This window comes from Tamandua tetradactyla, chromosome 5 (assembly GCF_023851605.1).
Source record: "Tamandua tetradactyla isolate mTamTet1 chromosome 5, mTamTet1.pri, whole genome shotgun sequence".
Classification (NCBI taxonomy): domain Eukaryota; kingdom Metazoa; phylum Chordata; class Mammalia; order Pilosa; family Myrmecophagidae; genus Tamandua; species Tamandua tetradactyla.
In genome coordinates this window covers 126510389-126525008 of record NC_135331.1, presented here as the reverse complement: position 1 = coordinate 126525008, position 14620 = coordinate 126510389, and the positions used below count along the sequence as shown (strand labels likewise).

At 38.4% G+C, this 14620-nt stretch overlaps 1 protein-coding gene and 1 pseudogene across 2 annotated transcripts in view; both read right to left on the bottom strand.

Annotated features, from left to right (window-relative positions):
• The window catches only part of SMAP1 (small ArfGAP 1), a 243339-nt gene that overhangs the window by 200985 nt on the left and 27734 nt on the right, over window positions 1–14620 (bottom strand). The window lies entirely within an intron of this gene.
• LOC143684836 (proline-rich protein PRCC pseudogene) lies at window positions 6792–12678 on the bottom strand (annotated as a pseudogene).

Below are 14620 nucleotides of genomic sequence, written 5' to 3'. Positions count from 1 at the left end.
CAGCACTAACCTGTTAGAAACAAAAACAAAATAAATCATTACATCATAAGTAGCTTCAAAACAAAAACCAACTATTAGTAAGACTATAGCAAAACCTAGAACAAGGAAAAATTATCATATTTGGCAATATATAAAATAACCGTACTCAATTTTAAATTTTATTCTAATATTATTCTAAGTGCTGATGACTAAATTCCAGAACCTATGCTGACTACAGGTTTATTTACTATATGCTCAATTGTTCTACCTTTTTTTTCCATTCTTGACTTCTAGATTCCATTATTTTTTGATTAAACATTCACGTCAAAGTTTTAACAATAGCCATAACATAAAATAATTTAGAAAGTAGTGTGCACACTGTAATTTGGATTAACAGTGTGCGCCATCTAATATCACAACAAAACCTTTTAAAAATTTCCATTTGTTGAGAAAATTTATCAAATCCAAATAGGATCATGCAATTTTTAAATTTTTAATTATAAAACATTTCAAGCATACAGTAAAACAGAGGAAATAACTACTAGTACAATTTGACAAATAATATGAAACCATCTTAATTCTAGTAGAATCTATGGTGGTTTGTCAGATCATCCAGTACACAGATAAAAGTACCTCTAAGCAACAGTTTAAAACTATATCTGATCCACAAGAAACCAGGAGGAAAGGAAAACCAAATATACACTATCAATAATCGATATTTACTAAAAACAAGGAATCGTTCATTGATTGTAATTTAAAATAAAAATATACTGGGAGAGAAAAGGACATTTTTAAAACCAAAACAATTTTTTTTTTGGCTGCCAAAATACAAGTTGGTAGTTATAAAAAAGCAGGAACAAGGATGAAAGGATAACGTAAGGAAAACCAAAAGTGCATAACTAACGTATAAAATCAGGGGTTCTCAAGAGCAGAGTTTTTCCAACCCACAGATAATGATCTACTTACTACAAAGGTCATAAAACCTATTCTAGGGTAAACAGAACAGTACAGAGTAAAATGCACAATGTTATAGTAAGAGCAAATATTGTTCTCTTTTGCTGCTCAGATGTGGCTTCTCTCTCTCTAAGCCCAACTCTGCAAGTGAAACTATTGCCCTACCCACTCTGTGTGACATGAAATCCAGAGGTGAAAACATCCCTGGCAGTATGGAAGATGACTCCCAGGGATGAGCCTAGCCCTAGCACCATGGGACCAACAATGCCATCCAACCAAAAGGAGAAAAGAAGTGTAACAAATAAGGTATCAGTGAATGAGAGACGTCAAGTAGGATTGAGAGCCTACTCTGGAGGTCATTCTTACACAAGCCTCAGTTAAGACATTGCTGCCTATCATAGCTTGACAAACCCCAACCAAAACCATTCTTAACAATCCTACAGAACAACTAGTACATTATATAAGATTCTACAAATGTTCCATGTACTAGGGTAACTTTCCAGAAATGTACAACCTCCAGATGGATGCCTGGACCAGATAAGTCCTGAAATGCAGAGGGGTCAGGCTCTCCAGAACATCAACTAGTTCCATCCCCCTATCCCGTATTATCAACCAACATGAAAAGTTAGAACAGGCATAGCCCAAATAGAAAGATCAAAGGTGATGGTGGAGTTATACAAAGAAGGTAGGGTTTAACAAACGACTATGATTGTTGAATTGTTACATCAATATTTCTTTTAGTCTCCAGTATCTTAGAGCAGCTAGAAGTAAAAACCTAAAATTGTGGAATTGTAACCCATGCCAAACTTTGAAATCTGTTCTACAACTAATTGTTGCAATGTGCTTTGAAATGTATTGCTTTTTTGTATATATGTTATTTTCCACAAAAAAGAAAAAAAGTCAATTGTGATAATAAATACACAACTACATGATGATATTGTGAACCATTCATTGTACACTCTGGATGATTACATGATATGTGAATACATACATGTATCAATAAAAAACAAATGCTTTAAAAAAATAGGCACATATATGTGTGTGCGTGTATATTGTTCAAAAAACATTTCTTTCAGTCATATGTATGTATGCTGTAGAGTCATCATGTAATTTTTTTTCCCCAATGTGTCTGAGACAAAAAAAAGATTTAGGCTACTGCTTAAATAGCATGGGCCCTAGACTCAGACAAACTCAAGTTCAAATGCTGACTCTCCCTCTTGAAGCCTAGTTTCCTTATCTGTGAAACAGTCCTTAAAATAGAAACTAGACGGTAATGGCTGCAGAAAACATTAAATGAGATAATGTACACAAAACAGTTGCTGACACACAGTAAGCACATGGTAAGTACTAATTTTAAATATACATCCTAGCTAAACAAGGTAGCTATCACTAAAGATTTCTTTTTTTCAACTTTTAAGATTGCTTAGATCACACAAACACAAAAACCAAAGCAAAAAACTTCAAAATCAATGTCTCTTAAGGAAATCAAAGCAAGATGCAACAACTCTGTTATAAAATCTTCATCCATCACCAGGACGAATGATATAATCTGGTGCCTCTCTCTCTCTTTTGGTGTTTTTTTTTACTGCCCCATTATCTAAAACTTTCCTCTAGTTCTAATCAAGTGTTCTGCTCAGGTTTTCATTTAGAAATGCCAAGCTGCCATACTTCACACAATTGTAATGCACCTTGAGATCATACAGCAGTTATCACTGGGCTAGCATAATGGCTTATCTACAAAGAAAAATGTGGATTTGAATCACCAGACATTTATGACTATGGAATTATAGATGAATTATCTGACTTCTCTAAGCTTCAGTTTCTACTACTAAAAATAAGGGAAATTTATCCATACCTTATAGGATTCCTTGAAATTAAAGGGCATGAAGTACATAAGAACCTAGCATAAAGTAAGAACATTATATATCAACTCCTCTCCCATTGTTGACCAGATCATCCTGTCACTCCTTAAATACATCAAATATAATGATCTCTTATGGCAACCCACTCCAATCCTGTGCAAATATATCTGTTACAATGTTCTCTCTTGAACTAATATGAGAATGACAAGAGTTCAAAGGAAGAAAAGGTCATGCTGACCTGAAGTAGTTGGAGGTAGCTTCATTCAAAAGCAGTTTCATGAACACAATATAACTCAATCCGGCTTCAAAAGATGGATGAGATTTGGATGAGCAGAAAGGACTGAGCAGAAAAGACTCAGACCGTTAACTGTTCATTAACTTACTCACTGACTCATTCATAAAAACAAAAAATGCTGAATACTATATGCCAAGAATGTACTAAATACTAGGAATCTAGCAGGGAAATTAAACAGATTAAAGTTCCTGCCCTGTTAAACTATACATTTCAGTGGAGCGAGATAGACAAGTTATAAAATGTATTAAGATATCAGATGGTGATAAATGCTATGGAGAAGAAAATAAAATGGATAGGAGGAACAGGACATGCTTCAGAAAAGGATGGGGTGCTACTTTAAATACAACAGTCATAGAACATCACACTGGTAAAGTAGCATTTGAGCAGAGACCTAAAGCATGCAAGGAGATAGCTAGGCAAGTGATCTAGGGAAAGAGGGTTTCAGACAGAGAGCCTAGCAAATGCAATGCAAAGATCCTGAAGTTCTTGCAGTAGGATAAAAAAAACATGCATACATATAAAGGTATAAACACACAATGAGTTTAATGGACAGCAAGATTTATTCAATTCTAACAGAAAGCACAGGGAAGTAATGGAAATCAAAATATAAGCTAAAGACAGACTGCAGAACACCCTGACTTCCAAATTTGGTTTTATACTTTAGCAATGAGGAACTACTAAAAGGTTTGGAACAGGTCAGCAAAGTGAATGGAGTCACAAGTTAAAAAAAGCACATAATCAATAAGTAGTCAACTTATTCAGAATTTGTACTTAACTTTACTAATTATACATTAATGAAAAGTAATTTGTTTTTTCATCTTTCCCTTTAGATGCCTGCTCAACTGATACCAACTTTCCACTTGAAGTGGAAAAATAATTTAAATAATTAATTACCTATGTATTAGAATCCATTGTCAAAAAAACTTTATATAAGGAAAAGCAAAAGCTGCTGGCTAAATGAGACTCTGAATAAACTACAGAGTTCAACTACTTATCTTTTAAGTTCACAAATAATGGAGATAGTTGACTAATCCCATTTAATGCCTATGATAGCAGTAATAAACCAATAAAATATTGCTATATCAAGCTCTGAACAAATACCCTTAAAGAATATATTAACCTTATTTGCATTTTTAACAAGAATCAATACAAAGACTAAGGCAATTCTATACCAGTTCAAGAATAGTAAGCTATAATTACATAAACAGATGTTTTCGACAGTACAAAATAGGATAAAATGATCTTTGAAACATGGACAGTTTTAATAACATGCAGCCAATTATGCATATAATAAAACATTTTTATTTGACTTGAAAATACATCTGTGACACCAGAAGTCACTGTGTGTTTCAGAAGTCAGCAAAGTAACATCAAATTTATATATCAAAAGCACATAGTAAGAGATATCTTCTATAAATTGATACAGCCTTTAGAAACTAATGGATTAATGCAGTAGATTAACTTGCTTTGTATCATTTAGTTAGCAATGTTAAGCTTTCATTGAAACAGGATAGTAGTAATGTTAATAATTCTGTCAACCTCGTCTATGTTGTGTTATTAACTCTAAAAGTCAGTATTACTTTAAAGACAGGTGTTCTAGATACATTTGAATACAACTATTCTCTTCAAGGAGACTAGAAAAAGTCTAAGCTTCTGGAAAAAGACACAGAAAAGGTTTAAAAGTAGATGAATTTCTAATTTCCTTTTCATACTTTTTTATCTATTAGAATAACATTTTGAAGAGTGATAGCAAAAATGGCAAGGAGATAGCTCCAAGGGGCCCACGCTTCAAAAGGAACACTGAAATATCACGCAAGTATTGCCCAAATCAACTTTGTCAGAACTCTAGAAAAAATCAAAGGTTTACAGCAACCAAGCAAACACAATCCAGAAAAAGCCAATTTCACAAAGACAGATATATCAACCAATGGGACCAAAAAGAGCGTTCAGATACAGATCCTCTCATCTATGGACAACTGATCTTTGATAAGGCAGTCAAGCCAACCCACCTGGGGCAGAGCAGCCTCTTCAACAAATGTTGCTTGGAGAACTGGATATCCATATGCAAAAGAATGAAAGAGGATCCATATCTCACACCCTATACAAAAATTAACTCAAAATGGATCAAAGACCTAAACAAAAAGAAATAGGTAAATGGGAAAGCCTCAAAATTAAACACTTTTGTGCACCAAAGAACTTTTTCAGGAAAAAGTTTCAGTGAAAAAGGCAGCCTACACAATAGGAGACAATATTTGGAAACCATGTATCAGATAAGTGTTTAGTATCCAGAATATATAAAGAGATTCTTCAACTCAACAACAAAAAGACAAACAATCCAATTAAAAACAGACAAAAGAGATGAACAGACACTTCTCAGAACAGGAAATACAAATGGCTAAAAGGTACATGAAAAGAAGCTCAACTTCATTGGCAATTAGGGAAATGAAAATCAAAACCAGAATAAGATATCATCTGATATCAACTAGAATGGCCACTATCAAAAAAACAGAAAACAAGTGCTGGAGAGGATGTGGAGAAAGAGATACATTTATACACTGTTGGTGGGAATGTAAAATGGTATAATGGTTCTGGAAGGCAGTTTGGTAGTTCCTCAGGAAGCTAAGTATAGAATTGCCATATGATCCAGCAATCCCACTACTAGATATATAGTACCCAAGGGCAAGGACACAGATATTTGCACACCTACGTTTTTAGCAGCATTATTTACAACTGCCAAGAGATAGAAACAGCCCAAATGTCCATCAATGGATGAGTGGCTAAACAAACTGTGGTGTATACATATGCTGGAATATTACATAGCTGTAAAACAGAATAAAGTCACAAAGCACATAGCAACATCTATGAATCTTGAGGACATTATGCTGAATGAAATTAGCCAGAAACAGAAGGACAAATACTGTACAGGCTCACTAATATGAACTAACATTAATGAGTGAACTTTGAGACTTGAACTTAAGGGCGCAGGTTATCAGGAGAAAGATACAGAGAATGCGCAACTGGCACTGAAGGAATACAGACTGCTACAGGACTGATAGTAAAAACTCAGAAATGGACAGCACAACACTATCTGATTGTAGCACAATAATATAAGTGTACTGAATGAAGCTGAATGTGAGTATGACAGATGGAGAACGGCTGGGGGGCACATATGAAACCAAAAGGAAAGATAAAGACTGAGACAACAGATGGTATAAGGAAGAAAGTATAATCAATGCATGCTAGGGTCTATAGTCAACAGTAACATTGTAATATGCTTCCACTGAATGTAACAAAGGCATTATGCCAAAACTAAAGGTCAACAAGCAGGGAGTATGGGGAAAGAGCATGGATTCTTTGTGGAAGGAAAGGAAATGTCTTCATACAGATTATGGTGGCAAAGGCATGTCTGTACACCTAGGCTAGATTGTACGAGGTATGAATAAAACTGTTTAAAAATGAACAGAGAGAAACAAGTACTAGAGAAAATGCCGAGAAAGAGATATACCTATTCACTGTCAGAGGATAAACTGAGAGGTGCAGCCTCTTAGAGGACAGTGTGGTGGTTCCACAGGAGACTAGGAGTGGGGTTGCCATATGATCCTGAAACCCCATCGCTCAGTATATTCCTGGAGGAATTGAGTGGGGTGATGCAGCAAGCAAGCTCCACCACCACCCCTCCCCACCCCTCCCCCACCCCCAGTTCAGTTTTCGCAACCCTTCCTGGTTCTGGCTACCAACAACTAATCACCTCCCACCAGCAAGCAGCCAATCACTTTCCTCAAGCGCAGCCAGTTACCATATTAAGAAAATGCTGCCAGCTGCCTCAAATGTAACCAATTGCCATATTAGGAAGACTATCAGCCATTCTGTCTATAAATATCTTTTATCAGCACCTGATCTAGGCCCAAGCTTTAAGGGGCTACTGGGCTGAGCCCTGTGGCCACAGACTAATAAAACCTACTTCCTAAAACTTCAGAGCCTCAATCCCAGTTTCATTCTGTTTCCCTGTAACCTTCTTGGAGCCTTGCAGCCTGGTTCCTGGTTATGCATTCCAGTCCTGTTATTGCATAATGTTCCTGGAGGCTCCTGCAGAGCCTTCTTCCTGGTTTCTTACTACAGTAACATGAATAGTGTTAACAGTGTCAATAGTGTTTACAATCCACAATGGATGGTGGTGGCCTAAGGGTACAATGGCTGAGAAATGGAAGGGGGAACTAGGGTGCATACATACAATGGACTACTGAGCCAGCCACAAGAAGGTATGAAGTTGTGAGGCATGCAACTAAGTGTATGAACCTTAAGGACTGTATGTTGAATGAGATGTCAGGAACAAAAAGACAAATATTATCATGCCTCAATCACATAATCTTGAATAGGGCATGACACTTTGTTGGTTTGTCCAGGTTAGTGTGATGCCCTGATATATCCCAGAGTAATTTGGACAGTTAATAAAGAAGTATTTGCAAAGTCCCTGTGTTGGTTAGATTCAGTTGTCAACTTGGCCAGGTGAGCATACCTAATTCAGTTGCTGCAGACATAAGCCAACAAACGGTACGTGAACCTCATCTGTTGCCAATTACATCTGCAGTCAGCTAGGAGGTGTGTCTGCTGCAATGAGTGAGGTTTGACTTAATTGGCTGGTGCTTAAATGAGAGAAAGCAATGTAGCACAGCTAAGCAGCTCGGCATTCCTCATCTCAGCACTTGCAGCTCAGCCCAGGCCTTGGAGATGCAGAAAGAAGTCACCCTGGGGAAAGTTGTTGGAACCCAGGGGCCTGGAGAGAAGATCAGCAGAGACCATCTTGTGCCTTCCACCTAAGAAAGAACCTCAGTGGAAAGTCAGCTGCCTTTCCTCTGAAGAACCAACAAAATAAATCCCCTTTTATTAAAAGCCAATCCATCTCTGGTGTGATGCATTCCGGCAGCTAGCAAACTAGAACAGTCCCCTTGGGGGACTGGGGAGAAAGGAGGAAATATTCAACTTCCCCATTTGGAGAATTTCTAGTATTTTGCAAGCAGTGGGGACAAAAAAATCAATATGCCGAGCCCTCAACCTTGGGGTTCGCCCATATGAAACTTATTCCTGCAAAGGATAAGCTAAGCCTACTTTAAATTAGGCCTAAACGTCACCCCCAGAGGACCTCTTTTGTTGCTCAGATGTGGCCTCTCTCTCAAAGCCAAGTCGGCTGGTGAATTCACTGCCTTTCCTCCTACACAGCACATGACTCCCAGGGGTGTAATTTTCTCTGTAAATGTGGGACAGAACTGCCGGAATGAGCTAGGATCCAGCATCAAAGGATTAAGAAAGCCTTCTTGACCAAAAAAAAGAAGAGAGAAATGAGACAAAATAAAGTCTCAGTGGCTGAGAGATTTCAAACAGATTTGAGAGGTTATCCTGGAGGTTATTCTTCTGCATTATATAGATATCCCTTTTTAGTCTATGGTGTATTGGAGTGGCTAGAGGGAAGTACCTGAAACTGCTGAGCTGTGTTCCAGTAGCCATGATTCGTGAAGATGATTGTATAAAGATATAACTTTTACAATGTGACTGTGTGATTGTGAAAACCTTGTGTCTGATGGTCCAACACATTAGTGAAACGATATTGATAAAAAAATAAATAATAGATGGGGGGACAAAGGGTAAAATAAATTGGGTAGATAGAAACACTAGTGGTCAATGAGAGGGAGGGGTAAACAGCAACAACAACAAAAAAACATTGGTAAAGTTCCCTGAGGGTCCAAAGGGGAAAAAAAAAGAGGAACTATTAAACTTTACCAGCTGGGAAACCGTGGGTATCAAATCAACCACTGAGGACTTGCAAGAAAATAGCTAAGCCCTTGATTTTGAGGCTTGCCCTTATGAAAGTTATTTCTGCAGTGGATAAGCTAAGACTACCTATAACAAGGCCTAAGAGTTGCTTCCAGGAAACCTCTTTTGTGACCCAACTTTGCAAGGAAATTTTTTACCCTTCCCCCTACATGGGATATGACATGGGGTGAAAATCTCCCTGACGACGTGGGGTTTAGCACCCAAGGATGAGTCTGGGCCTGACTCATCCCCTTTTTGGTCCATAATCCCTTCCAGACCAAAAAGGGGAAAAGAAGTGTAGTAAAATAAGGCATCCATGGTCAAGAGAGATCAAATAGAGTCAAGAGGCTACTCTGAATGCAAGCTTCAGTTAGATAGTGCTAATCGCTATGATTTGATAAACCCCAACCAACATCACTTCTGTTAACTCTTAAGAACACCTAGGGATTGTGCTGAGGCTCTATAAAAGTTTCATGCACTGTTTGCCTTCTGAGAACCTACAATTCCCAGGGGATTCCTAGGACAGATAAATCCTGAAACCCAGAGGGGACCAACCTCTCCAAGATAATCAGTGAATTATATCCCCCTATCCTTTAGTGTTGACCCTTTCTCAAGATTTGAAAAAGGGAGAACAGGCATTGCCTAAAGATTCTTATAGACTGGGAGAAGGCCCAAAGGAGAAGGAAGAGTTATACCAGAGAACCTACATTTAACAAATGAGTATGACTGCTGACATCACTATATTAAAATTCCTTCTAGCCTCAAGTATTTTGGAGCAACTAGAAGGAAAATCTGAAACAATGGGATAACAGACTCTGAAATATGTTCTGTCACTACATGGTAAAATGTACTCTGAAAATTAATGCTGCTTCTTCCTTTGCTTTGTATATATGTTGTATTACACAATTTTTTTAAATGTTTTTTTAAAAAGCCAACTTAAAAATGGTAAGAAAGATATGCAGGATTTTTTAGTTGTACTGTACACCTCATTCTCTGGGTCAGCAGTAATCTTGAAGACATCAGCCCACTTTCTCAGTGTGGGACCTGGTCTCTGGTTGCACAGGGAGCACAGAAGATCTTCTAAAAAACTGTCTGTCTGTATCAGTCTGTCTGATCAATACCTGAAAGGGCTGATTCGAGGTGTTTTATCAAAAATCACTAAGGGGGAAAGTGGTGTAGGGTTTGGGGGGGCGGGGCATTCCGCCAAAATATTGCAATTCAAATGAACAAAATACCCCTAATGGCCCAGGTTTGGTCAGCAAACCATAGTTTGCTAACTCCTGCTCTTTACTATCTTCTAACATGCAATAATGCTCAGGAGAAATCTGATGCCTGGGACAATTATTACATAGAAGAGGGAAAAAAAAGAAAAGAGTGCCAAAAACCTAAGAGGAAGAGCTGGAAAAAGAATTTCTTTGGGAAACCAGAGCATTCTAAGGCACCTACATATACCAGGGAATTTAAGAGAGCCATGTATATGCCCAGAACAGGACATATGTTCAGAAAAGACCTCAGAAGACTGAGTTTTCACTTCTGGCTGATCTCTGGAAAGAAGGAAGGAAGCAGGAAGTTAAGGCAGAGTTGTAAACAGTCTGTCTATACACTGAAGGAGTGCCCCACCACAGTGCAAATCTGTAAAGACTGAGATTTTCTTGGTGCCCCCCTCTTTCTCTCTCTCTCTCACAGCAACTTGCACTCAAGGAAATCTGTCAACACATTAACGAATACAAGTTAAAAGACTTCAGAGACTTCATGTGATAAAGAATTCAGACTTAAGTAAAACAGTTTAGAAAGTTCACTGAACAAACAGTACCAGTCTACAGAAACCAACAAAAGTGAACCCTGGGTGCATGGGTAGTTTAGTGCAGAGTACTCACCTTCCCAGACCACGCATGCCAAAAAAAAAGGGAACCCTGAGGAGGAGGAAAAATCTGATTTCCAAAGTTACCACATTAAAATATTCAAAATACCCAGTTTTTTGTTTTTTTTTTTTTGTCTGTCAGACTGTATGTTTTATTTCAACCGACTTCCCTGGTTAAAAAAAAAAAAAGGTGGTGATGAGGGATTCAACATATCATCACACCCAACAGGGAGCAAAACTCCCATCCAAGAACGCAGGGCCCCTTCCGAGGCATTATTCATGAGTCTTTGCTAGCTCCAACACAGAAAGGAGCTGAGTTTTCTAACTTTTGTTAAGAAAAAATCTATCAAATATGTTCATTCTCGCAGAGGTGAGGGCTGGGTCCTCAGGGAAAGAGATCCTGGGCTTAGAGCAGCTGGGGTCCCAGAGGTGAAGCTGGGGGCCAAGCCAGCCGGGCTGGCAGGAGATCCTGGGAGCAATCAGTTCCAGAGCCCTAGAATCCATATTTGGCTTGGGTCTGACGGCGGCTCAGCTTGTTCTCTGACCAGGTGTTGTTCAGTTCTAGCTCCCGTTCTTTAGCCTGGTGAATTAGATAAGTGATCTGGTATTTCCGCCGCTGCTGGCCTGTTGGCTGCTCACCTTTCTTTTTGCTGAATGGCTTCATGGTCTTCTCTTCTGTCAAAGACTTGGTCATCCACTAGCTGGGCCCCACTGAGCTGGTCATCACCTTTGATCTCTACAAAGTTGATTTCCTCCCTCCCTCTGTTCCTCTTGCCCTGTAGTCGCTTAAATGCTTCATCATCGATGAAGGAGGCATCTGGGGCAATTTCCTGGGGGGGACCAAAGCCGTGTCCTGTGCTGGATAGTAGCCACTACTGTAATAATCCTGATAATAAGCACCAGCGGCATTGGCATCGCCATATGTGGAAAACTGATTGTAGCTGTCGTCGTCCCCAGGCTTAGGCATCCAAGGGGCCCCACTTGAGCCTGCTGCCATCTTGAATTCAAGGGGGGCATTGGCTGCATCGTCCTGGAAGGCTGGCTCTGGCTCCGTGCCTGGAGGCAGCTCTTCAGGGATGGTGGGGATGGGATAAGGGTATGGCTCAACTCCAGGTGGCTCAGCCTTGTCAGGGAGGGAGAAGAAGTTCTCAGGGGCTACTTCCTCATCACTGTCGTCCTCCTCCTGTGTAATCTGCTTTGTCACCTGCAGGGCAGTACTCTTGGCAGCAGCCTTGATGGCAGAGGGTGACGGTGTGGTGGTTGTGGTGCCAACAACAGGGGCAAGAGAGGAGGGCTCGGTCTTAGGGGCCAGTCTGGAGGGCTTAGTTTCTGAGGAGCCATCAGAGGGTTTCCGGGAGAAGGTATGGGGCAGGAACAACCTGTTAGTCTCTTTCACAGTCAGGTTTTTAGGCTGGGGAAGCAAGGCAGACAAACCAGTCCCCTCACCGGATCCCTGAAGAACAGTTTTCTTCTTTGTGGGTTCATCTTCCTCAGAATCTGACATTCTGTGATCAGAGTTCTTCCTCAGCCTTTAAGGATTCTTCACTATCCCAAAATTAAATACCCAAAATACCCAGTTTTTAACAAGAAAATATGAACCATGCAAAGAAACGAGAAAGTATGGCCCATTTACAAAAGAAATTAATGGATACCACGCCTGAGGAAGCACAGACATTGGACTTACTAGGCAAAAACCTTAAATCAATAGACTTGACTAGGTTCAAAGGGTTAAAAGAAACCACAGACAAAAATCGAAAGCAAAATAGAATAATGTATATGAATAAACAGGGAGTATCAACAAAAGAAACCCTGAAGATGAAAAGCATAATAACTGAAATGAAAAACTCACTGGAGAATTTTAATAGCAGAACTGTTCAGGCAAAAGAATCAGTAAACCTGAAGATAGGTCAATTTAAATTATCCAGTCTAAGGAACAGAAAAAAAAAAAAAAAAGAAGAAAAATGAACAAAACCTGTGGGACACTATCAGGCATTTCAAGATACACATAATGAGAAGCCCAGAAGCAAAGGAGAGAGAGAAAAGGGCAAAAAGAATATTTAAAGAAATAACAGCCAAAATGTCCCAAATTTAATAAAAAGAAACAAATCTACATATTCAAGAAGGCCATAAACTCTAAAACACAAAGAAATCCCCTCTGAAACACATAATTAAATTGTTGTAAGGCAAAGATAAAATGTTCTAGGCTGGAAAAGAAGCATTCATCATGTAGAAGGGATCTTCAATAAGATTAATAGATTTTTCATCAGGAAACATGGAGATCATAAGGAAGTAGGATGACATCTTTTAAATGCTTAAAGAAAAAAGAACCAATAACCAAAAATTTCATATGTCAAAACTATCTTTCCAAAATTAAGGAGAAATGAAGAGATTTCAAGATAAACAAAGGCTGAGGAAATTTGTTGCTAGTAGACCTACTGTACGAGAAATGCTAAAGGGAGTCCTTCAGTCCTTCAGGCTGAAAAGAAAGAAAAGCAGGCAGTAACTCATGGCCATGTGAAGAAAGAAAGAACTCCAGTAAAGGTAACCACACAGGTAAATATAAACACCAGCACTATTGTATTTTTGGTTTCTTTTTGCTTCCAATATGATTTAAAATTAAAAATAAAAGAAGAGCCCATCAGTGACCTGTGTGGCAATTTCAGTGGCCTAACATACTTACGTAATTGAAGTCCCTAAATGAAAGAAGCTTTTGACAGAAAAAACAGTATGTAAAGAAATAATTGCAGAAAATTTTCTAAATTTGTTGAAAATTATGAATCTACAGAATCAATAACTTTAAAGAATCCCCAAACACAAGAAATAATAATAATAAAAACCCTACCCCACAGCACATGATTTTTAAATCACTTAAAATGAGGAGTGAAGAGAAAAATCTTAACACAACTGGAGGAAAAAAATATGTTATGTACAAAGAAACAAAATTTCTCATCAGAAAAAAATGTAAGCTATAAGAAAGAGAACAGAGTAAAATACTGTCAATCAAGCTAAAAGTATCTTTCAAAAACAAATGCTAAATAAAGATCAGAACAGATATCACAGGAAGAAAACATAAAAACAACAAAGTCAATGAAAATAAAAGCTGATTTTTTTAGAAAAATCAATAAAACTGGTAAACCTCTAGCCAGGCTGATTAGTAAAAACAGAGGAGACACAGAGGAGACACAAATTACTGATCAGAAATGAGAGAGATGATATCACTACCAGGTTTTACAGATATTAAAAGGCTAATAAGGGGTTATTAAAAACTCTAAAACAGTAAGTGGACCAATTCTCTCTCCAGAGCAAAAGATCATCTGAAAAAAAAAAAAAATCTATTAAAGAAATTGAAGCTGTAGTTAAATATCTTCCAGCCAAAACAAAGCTCCAAGCCCAGACGGCTTCACTGGGGAAACCAATCAAACAATTAAGAAAGAAATAACACCAATTCTACACAAACTTTTCAGAAAGAGGGGTAAAAATTCACTCATCAACGTAAAAAAAAATTATATATATAAAATTATATTTCACATATATATACGTGTGTGTATACACACACACACTGTCATGGTTAGGGACAGGTGTCAACTTGGCCAAGTTGTGGTACCTGTTCATCTGATTGGGCAAGCGCTGGCCTGTCTGTTGCAAGGAGGACATTTCATAGGATTAGGTCATGATCACGTCAGCTACATCCACAGCTGATTCCATTTGTAATCAGCCAAAGGGGAGTGTCTTCTGCAATTAGTGATGCTAAATCCAATCATGGGAAGCCTTTTAAGGAGGGCTCAGAGGAGACAGATTGCATTCCTGCTTTGACTGGTGAGCCTCTCCTGTGGAGTTCGTCCAGGCCATCCATTGGAGTCA